The sequence below is a fragment of the Lonchura striata genome, chromosome 3 (genome assembly GCF_046129695.1).
Source record: "Lonchura striata isolate bLonStr1 chromosome 3, bLonStr1.mat, whole genome shotgun sequence".
NCBI classification, from domain to species: Eukaryota; Metazoa; Chordata; class Aves; order Passeriformes; family Estrildidae; genus Lonchura; species Lonchura striata.
Genome location: NC_134605.1, coordinates 99,064,082 through 99,077,237, shown reverse-complemented (window position 1 = coordinate 99,077,237; position 13,156 = coordinate 99,064,082). Strand labels below are relative to the sequence as shown.

General features: G+C 48.9%; 1 long non-coding RNA gene across 1 annotated transcript; it reads left to right on the top strand.

Moving 5' to 3' along the window:
- Positions 1-5,970: 5,970 nt before the first annotated feature.
- On the top strand, positions 5,971-12,509 carry LOC110467980 (uncharacterized). The gene is made up of 2 exons (XR_002464961.3): positions 5,971-6,023; positions 11,175-12,509. It is a non-coding gene; the product is annotated as an uncharacterized LOC110467980 (long non-coding RNA).
- The last annotated feature ends 647 nt before the right edge of the window (positions 12,510-13,156 follow it).

Sequence of the window (13,156 nt, the reverse complement as noted above, 5' to 3'; positions counted from 1 at the left end):
GTGTTGCACCTGGACTTGGAAAACTGCTGACTAGGTATTTTCCACAACTCCCCCTTTTCACATGGCAGAGCATGGGTGGCTTTTGCCCTGGAAACTATGCGTGATCTAAAAAGTAAGCCCAGGGCATGTACAGAATAGCTGGGAGCTGCTGTTTTAGTTGGCAGGAGAGGAGAAGCGTGGGAATTCCTTGCATCCCTGCCCACTTCCCGTCCACCGCCTGCTCCTAATTCCTTCACTGGCCAGAGGATGTTGCTGCAGACCAAGGCAAAGCTGGAAGTGCTTTGCCTGGGGTACAGCTGGGGGCTGGGGCCGTGTGTCACATTTGGTACCTACTGGCACCCTAGGGAAGCGACTTTTTTTAGCCAGCAATAACTCTGCAGGTTGGAGAGGCTTGACGGCAGCAGTGCTGCCTGTCCCAGCCCCAGCGCTGCTGGCACTGCTGGAGGGTGCTGCCCTGCCGTGGCAGGGCTCTCCAGCCGTGCCCTCCCTCCCTGCCACAGGCTGCATTTCAGCTCAGACTGACCCGCTGCTCCAGCTCACGGCGCGTTTGTGAAGAGGGATTTGGGAGCAGCAGAGGCAGGGAAAGAAGCACTGGCATACATGTTTCTGAAACTCTGCACTATTAAAGCACAGCCAGTGGAGCAGCACTGGCAGACACCACACTGCTCCTGTGTAGATACTTCACGTGGCTCAGTCACTCCTTGGACGTGAGTTGCACCTGAACTGCACTCAGAGTCTGTATTTCTGCTGCATCTCGGAGCTGTAAACATACTGGTAAATGTACCATAGCAGCTGCCCGGTGCTGGACCTTGATGGTCTGCCCCACTGAGCTGGCATGATTTTTGGTTAGGACCAGCTTGTAGTCTCCCAAATAATGCCTGGGCATTGCTTAGGGGGACCAGCGCAGGGACCATCTCAAAGAGGGCTTGAATTTGGCCTCTGAGTTTTGGAGACAATGTTAGTCAAGACTGTAGCTGGTTGGTTTCAGTGCAGCTTGGGAGCAGTTCTAGAGCTTCCAAAGGTACATGGCTCCAGATCACCCTGTGGAAGGTTCCAGGAAAGGGTATTCTTACCCAGCTTATTCACAGCTGCTGGAGCTAACAGAGAAAGTAGGGGGTTAAGGGCTAGGCCCTCATGGCAGGGCCACAAGGAACTTGGGCTGGATTAGGGTGAGTGGGAAGCTGCACCCCGGGAATGCTGGTTTTTGTGTGCAGCAGAGAAAAATAGCTCTTGCTTCCAGCTCTCAGCTCTGCCATGCTCCCAGGAGCTGCTGCCCTAAAGGATGGCTGAACTGTGTGAGCAATGACTGTCAAACCATTCCACCCCACATGAAATGACATTAAATTAAATGTGGATACATACTGGGTGAGCTTAATATCCAAGCCTTTAACTTGAAGGAGGGGGTGATGTGGGGTTTTGTGGCACAGCAGATGTCAGCACAGGATGCCTGTGCTGAGAATGGGGTGTAAAACAAGATGACACGCCACGGTCTAGATGAGTAATAAAAAGATGACTGCGAGCTGCAGAAAGGACAAGCTGACTTCATTTAACTCTTACCAGGACACAGGCCAACCAGGCCAGCAATTACTTATTTAGCTGTAGGATAGGAACCCATAATATTAAAGTGTCCTGACACGCACATCATCCTAACCCACATAAAGGGCTAACACTAATTATCTGCTGAACTTGCAAGATACCCATTACAGCAATCCCCAGCCGGCTGGGTGGGGTCAGTTTTATTGTGTCTCAGCCCACGGCAGGCGGTGCTCTGTGCCCTGCCTGCTGCTCGGCACACGGTGTCACCCGGGCGCCGCCGAGCCAGTGTCCCTTGCCCGCAGGAATGGGGAGCAGCTCCCAAACCCATGGAGACTCTCATGGCAGGGAAAAGGCCTTTTGTTTTTACTTGCCACCGTTTTTGAGTCATGCACTGGATGAAATGTTGGTAGAAATCTACATGTGCCAGATCCAAATTCTCTTGGGAAATAAGTACTGCTGCTGACAGATCCCTTGGAAAAGGTGGGAGCAGGTTTTGCACAGAGAAGCAGATTCTGCTAACCAGAGCTGCACTATCCTGATGACGAATTAATTCTGTCTTCCACCCACACAACACGTACAGCTCGTAATATGGAGGAGTCAGCCACAAGAAGAAAAAACAGACAACCTCCTGTACAATCCAAACGCCTCTCTAAAATTATCCAAACCCATCCTTTGCACAGAAGTATTGGAAGCTGGGTTCTCACGAAAAATATCATCAAAGCACGCCTGAAGAACTCTTATTTCCCGAGGTGCTGAGGATGAATAATGTTCTTCACCTGGTGGAAGGAAACTCAGGCTCCAACAGTAGTCCAGTGGATGATGGATGAGGAGCTGCATTGTGGGATACAATCCCAGGAGAAGTCAGCCATTGGAGCTCAGCATGCTGTTCTCCTGGCACTGCTTCTTGCTCTTGTTACATGTGGGAGATTGCCAAGAAACAATTGTAAATAACCAGGAGAGAACTGTCTTCCCTCATTGTCAGCTTTCTCACATACCCTTGTCTCTGCTTGGACCCAGAAGCTCTTTCTAGACTAGTTCAGCCTCTTCCAGAGAAAACAGTGTTGACAAAGAGCAGGGGCTGTTCTGAAAGGATGTGGAATGCCTTTTGACAGGTATTACACTAAAACTCTATGAAAGACTGGCAGCATCTTTTGTCATTTTAAGCTGGAAGCCAGGATGTGAAATACAGTGTATAACAGATACCTTTCCCAGCTCCTGAAATGGAAGCTACTAAGGGCTCACCTGGAAGAGATGTTCACCCAGAGCCATGAGAGAGGTGTCCTTGCTGCAGCTCTCTTCAGTTGCTGAAGCATGGGAGCCAAAGGTGACCACAGCAGCACAAAGCCCTTGCAAGAGGCAGGGAAGAACTCAGCAGTTCACTGCCAAGCACCTCTCTGTCTGCCTTGCAGTGTTTAAACTTTAACTCCTGTCCATTCCCCATGAGAAGCAGCTGAGGAAGGACTGTAGTGAAAAAATATCGTTGCAAATTAAAATCAGGTGTCATGCAATATGACGCCCAGGTAGACATTTCTACCTAGTGGATGGCACATAGAAGCCTGACCAATACCAACAGGTTTTAATTGGCACAAAACTGTGTGAAGCCATCACTGTTGTAGGCAGCAGTGCCTATAGTGAGGCATTGCCCCTCCATTGCTGCCACACTTTCCAGCACCGGTCCCATGCACGACCTTGAGGCAGCACAGGTTTGAGCTATTCTAAGAGCATATACGTGATCCTACTGAGGAATCACTTGATCCCATCCAGCCCTGCAGAAACACAGCAGAGGAACAGAAAATGACTCTGCATTCTAAGCTTTTCCACACCTCCCCCAGGATCCTTTGCCTCCTGTTGGTGGTTAGGTTTCTGTCCTTTTGCGCTCTCTCTCTCTCTCTCTCTTGGCTTTGGATGGGATGAGCCTCTGCTCATGAGAGCAGCCACTGAACTGGGACCTTGTTAAGACCTGCCTCACTGAAAGAGGGCCCATCCCCGTCTGCTCGGGTGCCGGGATCCTGAGCTTGGCTCTCCCTGCCCTGCTGGGAGCCGGGCCACTGCCCTGCACCACTGCCTCTTCTGCACCGCTCCGAGCTTTCGCTGCGCTGTAGCCTCGCAGCCCCTGCCTGCCAATGAGTCCTGCGGGCCCAGCGTGCTGATTCCCAGAGTCCTGCTGGGCACCGGGATCGGCTGTCCCCGGGCTGGTGAAGCAAACCCTCCCTCCCATCCCTCCCATCCCTCCCATCCCTCCCATCCCTTCCATCCCTCCCTCCATCGCTCCCATCCCTCCATCCTTTCCATCCCTGCCATTCCTCCATCCCTTCCATCGCTCCCATCCCTTCCATCCCTCCATCCCTTCCATCCCTCCCATCCCTCCATCCCTTCCATCCTTCCATCCCTTCCATCCCTCCCATCGCTCCCATCCCTCCCATCCCTTCCATCCCTCCCATCGCTCCCATCGCTCCCATCGCTCCCATCGCTCCCATCGCTCCCATCCCTCCCATCCCTCCCATCCCTTCCATCACTCCCATCCCTTCCATCACTCCCATCCCTTCCATCGCTCCCATCCCTCCATCCCTTCCATCGCTCCCATCCCTTCCATCACTCCCATCCCTTCCATCCCTCCCATCCCTCCCATCCCTTCCATCCCTTCCATCCCTTCCATCCCTTCCATCCCTCCATCCCTTCCAGCCCTTCCATCCCTTCCATCACTCCCATCCCTTCCAGCCCTTCCATCCCTGCCATCCCTTCCATCCCTCCATCCCTTCCATCACTCCCATCCCTTCCATCCCTCCCATCCTTTCCATCATTCCCATCCCTCCCATCCCTCCCATCCCTCCCATCCCTCCATCCCTTCCATCCCTTCCATCCCTCCCGTCGGGGCCCAGCCGCCGTTAGCCACAGCGCCCCCTGCAGGCGCGGGGCGGCACCGCCCCTGTCCCGCCCGCCGGGTGCCGCAGCGCCCCTGCCGGCCGTGCCCGGAACTGCACCGCAGGGAAAGCGCGGCGGCCGCGGCCGGGCCCGGTTTGTGTTCGCTGTCGTTTGTTTATTTGCTGTGTCATACACACTAGTAAAGAACTGCTATTCTTATTCTCATATCTTTGCCTGAGAGCCCCTTCATTTCAAAATTATAATAATTCAGAGGGAAGGTGTTTACATTTTCCATTCCAAGGGAGGCTCCTGCCTCCTGTTTCAAACTAAGACACTTCCCTTTTTTCTTGTACAGAAAATACTTTCCCCTCTTCCACACTGATGGAACAGCTTTTCATTTCTGTTTTCTGGAAGGCCTTGGCTGGTGCTACTTGTTGAACTTGTTAGTGTTGTTGTGAGATTCAGGGTACCTTGTATGACGGAGGCCACCAGCTGCAGGACTGCACCTCAGAAAAGGTAATTAATTATAAGCCAAGATACAAAGTCCCTGTCCCACTCCCTTTCCCTGTGAGAATACCCTGAAAAGGTAGAAAAACATGAGAGATGCATTATTCTCAGTAGTATTTGGCTAGAGAGGGTTCATTTCATTACTGGCCCAGCTGGGGATGGATGGTGCCATCCCTGCCTCCACTTTAAATACTGTTAGGTTCCACTTTGGGTGCTCCCCAGGTATCCCATTAAAAGCCTGAAGATTCCAGCATAGGGAAGATGGATGTTTCACCCCAGATGGATAATTTTTCCAGGAAACATCTTTGTCAGGTGAAAATTGAGTTGATGTTGCTATGACTTCCTCCCTTAGCAGGTGTTTTCATATGTTACCTGCAGCTGGTGGCGCAGTGGGCATTCATGGAAAATGGGAGGTTTGACAGGTCAGTGTTCAGGGTTTGGTTCTGTAGCAGCAGCCACCCAGCTGGCCTGAGTACTGAAACAGAGCTGGCACAACAGGGCTGGGAAGGGAGAGTCTCTTGTACCTGTATTGTCTCCACTTTCTGTATTGTTTGAGGGTTTAAACCAAACCAGGGAGTTTAAACTAGGACAGGTTGCCCACTGTAGACAGAGATATGTTTCATAGAAAGAAATATTGCTTTGGGTTGAAAGGGAACTTTGAAGATCAGCTAATTTCAAATCCTTGATCTAATCTAAATCTGCCCTTGCAGTTTAAAACTGCTGCCCCTTGTCCTGTCACTACAGGTCTTGTAAACAGCCTCTCTCCATCTTTCTTGTAGACTTCCTTTAAGTACTGAAAGGTTGTAATAAGGTATCCCCAGAGCCTTCCCTTCTCCAGGCTGACCAACCCCAACTACCTCAGCCCCACAGGAAAGGTGCTCCATGTCTCTGATCATTTTCATGGTCCCCCTCTGGACTCATTCCAACAGGTCCATGTCCTTCCTGTGCTGAGAACGCCAGACCTGGATACAGCACTGCAGGTGGGGTCTAACATGAGCAGAGCAGAGGGGGAGAATCACCTTCCTTGACTTCAAAGTGTTGTAACTGTCTTGTCTTCTGTCCTAGGCTTTGTCACCCAGAAGCCCACCAGGCCCAGAGAACAACAACCTTGACCAGCAGTGAGTATCCATGTTTTCATGGTATCTTCAAGGGGAAAACACATGTGGAAAAGGGACCTTTATGCTATTTCTGCATTCCTCACACTGTGCAAAGGAGCTGGGAATGATATTAAATGGTTTATAGCCCTAAATGTTCTGCCATTTTACTTATTTTCAAATTAAAAAAAAATCAGGTGCTGCTTGAAAAGATCCAGGCTCCATCTCAAGTGTAGTATAGAGGTAGTGAGCAATCAGAATTTAGGATGTCCACATGTCAGAGACACACCTTGGAGTAGTTAGTGCAAAGCTGTGGAGAATTGCTCCAGCAAAGAGCTCAGGCCCTGATTCACCTGTGGGCTCTGCAGCATGTGGAAAAGGAGAATAATGTCTCTTTGCTCCCTAGGAATCATAAGAGAAAGCCCATCAGATGCTCCAATGCTGTGCCAGTTAGAGACATGAGTGTCCCTTGGGAACAGGGTGGGGACCTGCTGCTCTGGGTGCCAAACAAAAGAAATCTGAAATTTTCCATTAGCCAAAGCAGCCTAGCAGAGTGAGCCTCTGAGTCTGCCTGTACTAGGAATGGGGACAGTTTAACACATGCTAAAAAAACAGGTGAAATGAACAGGCTTGAAAAACCATCTTAAAATATCACCTACTTACATTAAGGAGTGACTCTCTTCAGCATTAATTCTCATTCTGATTCTCATCCAGCCCCTCTGCTCCTGCAGCACTCGAGAGCAGCCTAATCTGCAGACCCTGGTCACGGTCTGTGTGACCTACCAACGCCCAGCAGCGCTGCTGGATGTGTCAGCAGAGCCCAGGCACCGCTGCTGTCCGCCCTCCTGCTCCTGCTCTCTCTCCCAGCTGGCAGGGAGCTCACCTGGCAAGGCTGCTGCTTCCCAGAGTGCTTGGAAAACACATTTGCCCTTGGCTTTTCTGGTGGCAAGGCTTGTACAGGTGCTCTCACAGGGACTCAAACCTCTCCTGTGCTTTCCAGCATCCTCAGTGGGCCCTGGGCTATGATGGCAACTGAGCAGTCTCCTCCTGGGGTGCACAGCCAACCCTGCCAGGCCCCTAAGCAGCTCCCTGGTCCCAGGCACCCACTGGCTCATCACACTCTGCCAAGGCTTTCCTTCTCCCACCCTCTTTGACATGCAAGAGGAAGGTTTGAGACAGCAGAAAATGTTTTCTGATCTGGGATGACAGAGCAGGAGATTATTTCCATTTAGATAACATTTACTTTATACCCACTGAAGAGTCCCATAGCTCACGTGTGAAGTGTTTGTACTGCCTGAGATAAGCAGAATTGTAATTTCTGCTGGCAGGAACTATGCAAACATTTTTTTGTAAATGGCCCAGCACCCAGCAAATTTTTGAAGACATCGAATCAAATAGAATCAAATCAAGCCATGGAAACAGAGGTTAATGTGCATGTGTAGGTGTCTCATCCTTCACATTTCTGTGGCTGGAATCATTCTAGGTAAACACTTTACAAACAAAAGTCAGCCTTGTCTTGATAGAGTTGCTGACTGAAGAAATTCCCGTAAAGCCAATTAAAGGAGAAGCAAATGTCAAGGAAGGAGAAGAGCTAGGTACAGAGACTTAACAGTGTCTGTCAAGAGAGCAGTCATGCAAGATAGAGGTGGGCATGCACTCCTGTCCTAGAACATGCCTGTGTGACACCACACGAGCATCTGAACCAGCCCTTGGTAAATACTTTGGATGTGCTCCTGGTTGGGCTGTGTTACTTCTCATCCTCCCTCCCCCAAAATCTTTTGGGAACTGCTCTCCAGCATCTGGTAGTTCACGGGTGGATGACACAGCCCAGGCACACAGTAATGATTTATAATTGCTGCCAAGGCTGGTGTCACTGGCAGAGTTACCAGGGCGTTGTTCTGACCCATTTTTCAGCTGCTAGATCTTGCAGAAGGCATTTTAATGATTAACCCTGGACTTGCCCATCCTCAGCAAAATGATAAAAAACACTGGCCTAGATTCACCCCAGTTGAGTTTTCAGCCAGTTTTAACTCAGGTTTCTGCCTGAGAGCTTGTCACCCTAGTCACCCATCAGGGCCATTGTCATGGAGCCCGCAGGCAGCTCTCCCCCACACCAGGCACCTGCCTGACACCAGGGATATGGCACTGACAGCCATCCCCATGGCTGGGATCTTGCTCATAGGTGGTTTTGCTCGCTGTTGGTCTAATTTTGTCCTTTGCATTTCCTTCTCCACTTTGCACAGTTCATTGTCTTCACAAAAAAATGCATCCATAATTCCTGCTTCCCTTAAGAAGGGAACATCAAGAAGCCTGTAGCTGAAATGGAACACATTTCTTGCTTTCCTCTTTCCTTAATTGTTTTGCACCAGCCTCTTAAATCACTTTTATTGCTGCTTTCTAAACTCCCTCCAAGCTGTTAAGAACATTTTAGCAGTGAGGCGCCCAGAAGCCTGTCCGGTAATCCTGATAAAGCTGCACTAGCCTTCTTTTCCTTGCTGTCCTATCACACTGCAAATTCCCCTTTTGTATGCTTTTCAGCTAACTCTCTCTCAGCTTTGCTCCTTCACATGTTTGTCTCCTTCCCCAGAACATCTGGGGTTTGAAAATCTTTCCACTCAAGGTACTGACCTGTTATTTTGCTGGCTGGAAGGTCTAACAGCCCTCAGATGGACTCTGTGTTTGAAGCCAGGCTCTGCAGCCCTGGCACGTGGTGACAAGAGGAGCAAGATGCCTCTTCTGCTGCTGGAGCAGCTGGAGGAGCACAGAACAGGCCTGTGGTCCACCAGCTGTTGTCCTATGCACATCCTGAGCTTGGGATTTCCCTGCCACAGCTGTTCACTGAATTCTAGGATCGTCAGAAATAGCTGCAACAACGTGCCTTTGAGATGGAGGTTTAGGTTGGGATGGCCTCAGGAGGTCTCTAGTCCAATCTCCTAGTTCTAGCTCCAAGCTGGATCAACTGTGAAGTCAGAGCAGAACGCTCCAGGCTTTGTCCCATCAGGTGTTGAAAGCCTCCAAGGATAGAGCCTGGGCAACCACACAGCCTGTTCCTCTGCTTGCTGTGCTCAGGGTGCAGAAGCTTCTCCTTTTATCCAGATTAAAGCTCTAATTTTTAAATTTTATTTCAGTTTTCCTGTATTAAATGATACAGGACTTTGCCACAAATATAGAAACAGAATGAACAGCAACTTGCTTTTCCTTTGCTCTTTAAAGAAATGCAGCCCTCTCTTTTCCTCTCATTTCTGGGATGTGCATAGGAAGTGGAGTCTGCTTTTGTTTTTTCCGAAGCACATCTGTGTCTCAACGAGTTTTACCTGGAGATTTTCTCCATGCAAACCAAAGCATTGAGAATAATTAACAGTGGGAAATTATGTAACTGCTAAGAGAAACAATGGCTCTTCTGTGGGCCTGCAAGCAAGCTGCCAGGAGCTCTGCCTGTAATTCATCACGTAACATAAAATTAGTTAAAGAATTGTCACAGTGTAGATTTTAAATCAGTAAATTGTGTGTTTTAACTTAGATTTCTGCACTTCCTTTTCCCATTATTGCCTTGTAAATGCTGCTGTATGGTTCGAGTTCTTGAACCTGTGGCTTTCTTCTCAGCTCTAACCTAGTGCAGTGGAAATCAGATACCTTGCAGCCCTCAGCAGGAAAATGAATAAAAGGAATGAGCAGAAGAGTCTGGTTGCTAAATCCTGCTTGCTGCTAGTAGAACTTGCCATCAAGGGCAAAGTGCAGAGTAAGTAACTGTAGAATACCTACACTAGCCAGTGTCATCAGCTGGCCATCAGGTGACTCCAGGAAAAACACCAGGCTATTTCTGACACACATGGGCATGGCAAACACAGCTCAGTCAGAGCACCTGGGCTGGGCAGGAGCCTGAGGATGCTGCCTGGCCCAAGGAGAACAGTGTGAAAGCACCTCCCCTGTAGGACAAAGTGTCCTTAGAAAAGCATTTCAGGGTTGTTTTCTTCAGTTCTGATTCTACATTTACATACCTGCTTTGGGGCAGTTTCTGTGATTTTGTCTAGTAAACAGGTCCTCAGGTTTTTTTAATAAAGGATGCTAATGGATGAATTCTATTCATTCCATCTGCAAGAGCAATGGTTGGGATAGATCTCATCCTTAGAGGAATTCAATAGATAATGAGTCTGGGACAGATCTGGAGCCATGCTAGTGGATATCACCTCTTTGGCAACGAACCCTTGAAAATCTCTCCTCTTTGGCAATGAACTGACACACAAAACCAAAGCATTTGTTTTTTGCTTACTTGTTCTTCACTAGTGGATGGTCACAAAGTCTTGGTTAACATGGCATGGCAAAGCACTTTGGATTTGAGAGTCTTGGTTAACATGGCATGGCAGAGCACTTTGGATTTACCAGCTCAATTCTCCACTTAGCTCTGCACCTCACCATGACCTCCATTCCAAGGAGCCATGTGTTCCAAACCTGACAGCCCAGCTTGCTCACCTCCCAGATCTCTACAAGGCCAAGGAGGCACTTGTCAGCTGCTGGCTCCTCTCTTGAGTCCTGAAGGGTAAGATCAAGTAGGCTTAATTGGTAGCATGAGGTACAGTGGTCAAAGCCTGCAGAAGACTTGTCACTGTTCTCCCTTGTGCAGGTAGGGACAGATTTCTCTTGAACCCAACATAAACCACCTCTGATAACACCAATAAACCCCATACCAGTTCCCTTTGAGTCATACATCAGTTCTCACTCATGGGAGGGCTGTGCTGATGTGAAAACAAAAGCCGTAAGAGCAGTTTCAGGGAGCTGCATTCATATTTTGGTTGAAACTCAGATTCCTTACAAATATGAACAAAATAATCTCTTTTTGCCTAAAATCTTAAAAAGTAGTATAAAGACTACACTGTCCATTAGTTGGGCCTGGAGCCTAACTCAAAAGGTTCTGGGAGCTTGATCCTGGAGTACTCTAAGGGTTGTACCGTGGTGAACTCACAGACTAAGTTGGTGCCAAGTGATAGCAAATGTCAGCAGGCAATGTTCCAGTGGGGTATGGGAACTAGACATGACAGAGTATCTGTGTCTCAACAAGCCACATGCAGCTCAATCTTTCCATTCACAAAAAAAAAAAAAAAAAAGCAAGGATCTTCTTGTATCTTCAGAGCCTGAGTCAGTCTCATAACACCAATAATTTATTCCCTTCCGTGATAGGTGCCCAGAAAGCAACAAGAAGCCATTGGGGCAGTCCACAATATTGTATGATTACTCAGAGGAGGAGCTCATGGCCAGCATCGAGCGGGAGTACTGCCGCTGAGTCCAGGTCCCCACCACGAGAACGGCAGGCACGACCCTGGAAGCCCAGCTGAGCAGAGCTGCTGCCACCGCAGCGTCCCACTGTGCGAGACCGCACGGCAGAGGTGGCTGGTGGAGGGGACTGGAGCAGGAGGGACAGCGTGGCTGCTTGGGAAGCACAGAGGAGAAAGTTCACCTGATCAGCTCCCAGTGAGAGCAGGAAGATCCTCACCAGCTGCTGATTTCTGATTGGTGCCACTTGGAAGAGGGACCAATTCATCTTAAGAATCAATATTTAGAAGCTCATTTCTAAATGCTATTTTTAAATGAACATGTACTAGAATTAAGTGCCATACTAGAGGTGTTGAAATGTGGTGCTTTGAAGGAAGATCTTGCTTTGAATTTAGTAAAAAAAAATGCAGCAATATAATCTGATCCAGAATTTAAGGGGATGTTGAATGAAAATCACCATTCTGCCACTTAAAATGTGCTGAACTGTGCTTGTGCAAGTCTCAGGTCCAGGTCTGAATTTGGCATTGTCTCTTACAATCTGGTCCCCAGTATGAGAGGTAGGAGGAAAAGGGGATCGAGCCCACCATCTAGTGCATAGGCAGTGTAATCTCAGAGTTCAAATCCCACCATCCCACTGCCAGATTAGGTTCCTGGGAGCCATCAGAGAACACAGTATTTGTATGATCCCTTTGGGATAGGGTCCCAGCCTAGGTGTCCTACCTGGGGCTCCTGGGTGTGGATCCATCCCAGTGAATGGAGTGAAAACAGGAGGCACATCCCCATTTCAGTCATCCTCCTCAAGAGGTATTTGCATGCTCTTGTAGAGCAACAAACCATTTGGGATCAGTTTTCATAATTGCTACTCCTGGCCCTTCCCAAATATTTCTTGTCCTACAAGAAAAATCACCGCATTTTATGATTAGCTGACTGCAAAGTAAACCAGAAAGTTCTGTCCCCTAAGGAAACAGTATTTTCAGTGCTCCCAGACAGGGAAGCCTGGTATTTTGGGTTTCTGCTTTTATTATATCTGCATGTTAACATATTATGAGTATTTGCTTATTATCAGAAGTAGAAAAGTACTTTATTTCTATCTTCAGCTGAAGCATAAAAGGCATCAGATGAAATTTTCACTACATGTAATTACAAGAAAAAGTTGCAGGACACCTCTTAAGATGCTGTATTTTAAGTACTTTATGATTCCTGGGACCCGTGAAACAGAAATAAATGCATCTATACTCTGAAGCCCTCAGTGAAGGCATCAGGTGTTCTGAAAAAGGTTCTCTTGCTTACATGAAAAACCATGCACTGGTACCTGCAGAGACTAAGGAGGATGCATCCCTGGAGGGTGGCAGGTGGGATTCTGCAGGATGCATCCCTGGAGGGTGGCAGGTGGGATGCCTTGAGGGGGGCACTAGATCATCCCAGGCACACAGACTCACACCCCAGTTCTCTTCCCTGTAGCAGCCTTCAGCAAGGCTGGACACTGTGCACTGCCTGGGAGCTGGGGAGGCCCCAGGCAGCCCGGGGTGGGCAGTGGGAAGGGAGCCAACCTCCATCAAAGCCAACCTCCCTCATGCTTGGAGGCAGGAGCTCCCAGAGCTCCCAGCACACCAGCTGGGACATGCTGATAGGACCAGGGATAATGGTTTTAAATTGGAAGAGGCTAAATTTGGGTTGAATGTAAGGAAGAAATTGTTCCCTGTGGGGGTGTTGAGGCACTGGAATAGATTATGAGTGCCCCATTCCTGGAAGTGTTCAAAGCCAGGATGGTAGATGGTGCTCAGAGCAGCCTGGTCTAGTGGAAGGTGTCCCTGCCCATGGCAGGGGGATGAGACTAGATGATCTTTAAGGACCCTTCCAACCCAGGTTATTCTGATTCTGTGATACCT